The sequence below is a fragment of the Castanea sativa genome, chromosome 1, assembly GCF_040712315.1.
Source record: "Castanea sativa cultivar Marrone di Chiusa Pesio chromosome 1, ASM4071231v1".
Lineage (NCBI taxonomy): Eukaryota > Viridiplantae > Streptophyta > Magnoliopsida > Fagales > Fagaceae > Castanea > Castanea sativa.
In genome coordinates, this window is record NC_134013.1 from 52228571 (window position 1) to 52234267 (window position 5697).

The following is a 5697-nucleotide window of genomic DNA, read 5'->3' on the forward strand; positions in this document are numbered from 1 at the left end:
CAACGTGTCTCACTTACACCCACATGACCCTGCCACCTCATTTTCCCGCCCACTTAGCCCTCACATGTCCCTGCTCATCAACTACCTTTAGCCATCCCTTAGACAGACACTCGAAGAACCCTATATCGCTCACGTACAAAAACTCTGCCTCACTCACTCATCAAAATCACATTGAAGAGATGGAATCAAGCTCATCATCCTGGGCAAGCCTGAAGAGGAGAGCACCACGCATGTGCTATTGCCCCAGCCCCGGTAAACTAAATCTAATGGTGTCCTAGACGGAGAACAATCCAGGAAGAAGGTTCTATGGGTGTCCCAATTAGTGGGTCAAGTCTGAGTTATTTCAATTTTTTTGTTTTCTTTAGTTCGTTTTTTTAGTGGGCTAGTTGATTAATTTGGTTTGAAATTTTGGGTTGAATTTCAGGTTGGATAGAATTGCAAATTTTTTCAATGGGTTGATGATGAGATTTGTCTGCGTGGTAAGGTGCTTATCCTTGAACAGAGGCAGACCATTCTGAGACTCGAGGCTAAAGTTTCAACCTGCAAAAAGAGGGATAAGTGTTTGATAGTGTCTCTAATTTTGGCATTGTTGATGTGTGGGATATGCCTTTGTGTGATTTTAGTTTTGGTGGGTTAGATGGTTTATGCAGGGTTAAGGTAGATAAATGAAGTGCCTTGTATGAAGCATTTTGTGGAGCATTTTGTGGAAAACTATATCTCAATAACCTTTGTAATTTCAGTTTGATTGAAATGAAATTATCATGGATTGAACATAAAGTGTATATGTTGTTTTAGATAAATTGTTCAATGTTAATTGGTTTTATAATGAATGAATGAACTTAAGTTGGTCACTGTATGTAACTCATTGAACTGAAGTTACCAATTCTGCCAAACCATGTGATACCAAGCAAATAGACTGCACTATGTACATGATAGATATGAATCTGTCCAACACGCTAATCATATAGGCATTGACAAATCCTAAGCAATCCCTGTCATAATACACAAATCACAATACACAAACCATATAGGCATAATATACAAATCACAATACACAACCATATAGGCTGACAAATCCCCAACAATCCATGCCATATTACACAAATCACAATACACCAACCACATAGGCATACACAAATCACAATATACATACCATATAGGCAATCCTTGCCATAATACACAAATCACAATATTACTTGCCAAAAGAAAACCATCAGATACTGATATTTTGCATTCAATTCAAGTTACATAATTAAGTCATTGTTCAAGCAACAAAAACAAAAGGTGATTGCACCTCTAACTGCAGTACTTAGTTGCCATAGTTCAGCACTACCAAAATATATATAATCCAGCCATAATTCAACAATAATTACAACAAACAAAAAGGCCTTTTGCTGCCACTAACAAACTTTCACATTGACTACCACAAAAAATTCAAAAAAGAAAAAGAAAAAAAAAAAGAACTGGAATTTGCTCAATCTCTACCAGCTTATCCCATTGGCCCATGCACAGATGACTGGCCCTCAGCAAACCTCAATACTTCTTTGTACCTAGATGCATTTCTTGACACATTCAAGGTCTCACTTGTGACACTCCCCTTCTTTCTCTTCTTTAGATTTCCATGTGTGTTTCTGCTTGGATTGGATGTTGTATTGTTGGGGGGTGCACTGCTTCTAGCTTGACTGATGGTTGTTGTACTACTTCCAACTTGTTTGGTGGTTGCTGCATTACTTCTAACTTGATTGGTGATTGCTGGTTGTTGTTTGGGTCCTCTGCTGGTAGGTGGTACCCTTGGTGGATTTGGCTTATTGATGGCCACTCCTCCACTTGCTCCACCAACATGAGCCCTGTTAGTTGTTTATAAACAACACATACACTCAAGTTAATATTAAAAAATTGAAACAAGTACAAACAATTATGATTCATGCACAAACATGAATTATACTTGTTTTGGCCTAGAGCTCCTACTGTCTGGACCACCACCACTAGTTGTAGGCAGTGAAGAATTCCCTCCAACCTCACATTTGCAACTTCTTTTGTTGTGGCTTATCTTCCCACATGACTTGCACCTTTTGGCAATACCCAACCCCTTACTATGAACCCTTCTTATTTCATTGGGTTCCCTTTCTCTCTTCTTGTTAGGTCTGCCAAGTGATTTTCTCTTTATTGGAGGCTGCACAGGTGGGAGTCCAAATGGGGTCCACATGTTCTGGCCATTAATGGAATCAATGATGGGCTCATAGCATGCCTTGTATGTGCTGACTTTGTAGCAGTCATTAGTGTATTTCTCAGCTGCCACCATGTTGAAGAATATGCATGAAATTGCATGGAAGTATGAAACACTAGTGATGTCTCATTTCCTACAAGTACATGTCCTCTTATCTAGGTCCATAATGAAGTTTTGTAACCCATTCTTAACCTTAAATCTTATGTGAGAAGCCCAGCAAACCAACCATTTACTACTACTCATCTTTTCCCTATGCAATCTTTTACATACTTTAGGGCAAAACTCAAACTCTACCTTCAAAATACAAAGTTTATTTTGTTGGGACTTGTTCATCAAATACAACCTGATGTCTTCAAGCTGCATACATAAACAACCCACATATTAGTGCAAGCTAAAAAATATATAACTCAAACTTACATACATAAAATACAGGAACTTTGCATACCATGCTAATAATAGGCTTCCCTCTGAATTTTATTATCCTATTGTTCAAGCTTTCACACATATTGTTAAGGACAGTATCACTTAGTCCATTATCCCTGAACATGTGTCTAGCCCATATTGTTGTGGTATGTCCTTTCAGCCAAAAGTATGCACCCTCATCAATATCCTTCATCTCATTCTTTGCCCTCTCAAACTCCTATGCATAAGTTGCTTTTGCTACTCTCCAAAACAATTCTCTAATTAGGAGATCAGGATGTTGCTTCCTCAAGTTGTTGTACAAATGTCTACAACAGATCATATGTTCATAATGTGTCAGTTCTTTGCTGCAAATGACTACACTAATCCCTGCTAAATGTAGGCAACAAGAAGTAAGTATATATACATCATAAACAATTGTTGTTTTATATTTCTCATGTTATAAACATAAAATATGGAAATATCATCTGCTTCTCTGTTATGAATGTCCACCTCTTGCTATCACCAATGTCAGATAGCAACAAGTTTATAAACCAAGTCCATGAGTCCTTGGTTTTAGCTTCCACCACTGCCATAGCCAAAGGAAAATATTCTATATTGGAGTCCCTTGCAACTGCAACAATCAGCTGCCCCCCCACCTTGGTTTTAAGATGGCAAGCATCTAACCCAATTATTGGTGTGCAACTTGCCAAGAATCCCTTCTTACACCCAGCCCAACAAATGTACAATCTTTCAAAGTAGGGCACTCCTGTCTGTAAATCCGTCTCAACTACCAAGTCTCCTTCATTATAAGTGTGAGTCTTCATCAGAACTGTACTACCAAGACTCTCCTCAATTCTGCATAATAATCCCAGAGTTGATTGTACTGCTCTGTGGATGACCCATTAACAAACTCTTGAGCCCTTTCCCTAGCCCTACTGGCCTTCCTAGCACTGATATTCACCACATACTTCTCATGCACAACATCTTGAATATCCTTCAGCTTTATATCAGGTTGTCTCTTCACCTTTTTCATCAACTTCCTTGCAAGGAACTTGACAGTGCACCTTGGATTTTTGTAACTCCTGGTACATGTGTGCTCCAAGTTTAAGGTCTTAAGTTGGTAACTCATCTCCCTTGACATCTTTGCTAGGTAAGCTGTAAACATGCAAAGAGGTTGGCACTTGGCTCTAACCTTTACTTTATCATTCTTCACAAACTTCACCCCCCATCCATCATTCACTGCATACTCAGTGATAGCATCCTTGAACTATTTAAAGGAAATAAACAACATATTTTTCTCAAACCTAATGTGTTCAGGATTAGAAACTGGTTTAAACACTGGAAACTTCTTCCTCCTAGTGACATTATCCACATGTCCATGATCCATCACCCTCATTGTCACTATCATCAACCCCTTCATCATCACCACTAGATGATGACTCAATCAGACTTAACAGCTCCTCACTGGTGTAATCTAAGTTTATTACACCAGCCCGCATCTGATTTGGCAATGTTACCACAACATCATTGTTTGAACTATCACTACTATCTTCACCCACATACCTTTGGTTAGGGTTCACTTCTCTAGTCCTTTCCATTTCAATATCCTTAGAGCTGTCATTGTTGTCAGTGGTGATAGCCCCATCCCCTTGTGGTTCCTCAACAACTGGTTCCTTACTAGGTCTCCTGCATCCAAGTATTTCAACATTAGAATCACTTTGGTTACCATCCCCATTAGTGGGACCAAGACCTTCACTATCTCCATTAGTGGGATCAGGACGTTTACCTCTATCATTACTATCACCCTCATAGAACTACTGATGACCATCAAAATCATCATCACCCTCATACTCAACACCACCTACTCTTTAACCACCCCTATCATCCCTATCGTCCTCATCACCCTCATAGAATTACTAATGACCATCAAAATCATCATCATCACCATCATAGAACTCATCTTCATCCTCATCATTAGAACCACTACTACAAAAATAGACTCGACCATTATAATAAGCATCATAAGCAGGTTCCCCATCACTAGAACTATACCCCTCAAGATCACTAACATCCAAAGGTTCTACATACTCAGGCTCTACAACAAGCTCTAATGTCACACTATTACCATCATAAATCAGGATAAGGTCATGTACTGGATGCTCTACATATATATGAATTTGTCCATGACCCCTCACCAAACCAGTCATGAACATTGCATCATTGTCATCCTTGATCAAATGGAATATCTTACCCTTCTGATCATCCTCAAGTTCTGTGTACCACAACCTACTTACACATGTGTACCCAAAATCTTTATAGAAGGACTCAATTTCCATCTTAGACCACTTATTAGGATCACAATCATCTACTATCCCTACCTCAACCCCACATACTCCTAAGGGTTTTCACTAAAATGCCCACCATGATGCATATACAGAGTAAAGAATTCGTCCATTCTGCATGCATGAAAAATTATTTACCGAATATTTTATTTCAATAAAGACAAAAGTAAACCAAACAGTCAAACATGCACTGACTCTATATATTCTAAATAATAAGCTCCAACATGGAACATAAAACAATGCCAAAATACATATCATTTACTGATAATAGGGAGCACACATGGTCCACCTTGATCCTTAAGGCTGAACAGGAAAATACACCAACCAAACAGACAACATTATACAAATAAAAGCATAATAAAGCACTCAAAGTGTGGTCCATAATCAATGAGAGAGACAGAAATCAATAAAAGTAAGAGAGAGAGAGACATAGACGCCTTTTCGAAGAGAGTCAGATATACACACATACATAAATACACACATAGAGAGAAATAGATATGCACCTCTCAGATTATTAGCTGTCAGAATTCATGCAGTAAAATTCACTGTCGTTCTAACTCACTGTGATTTCTCAGATTATCAGTTTTCACGTTTCACATGGTTTTCAAGGAAATGGTTTTCTCAAGGGAATAGGCTTAAGTTGGATGTTGGGGAAGAACACGAGCTAATTTGGGAATGTTAGGGTTTGGGTGAAATTTGGGGATTTTAGGCTTGACATCAGTGAAT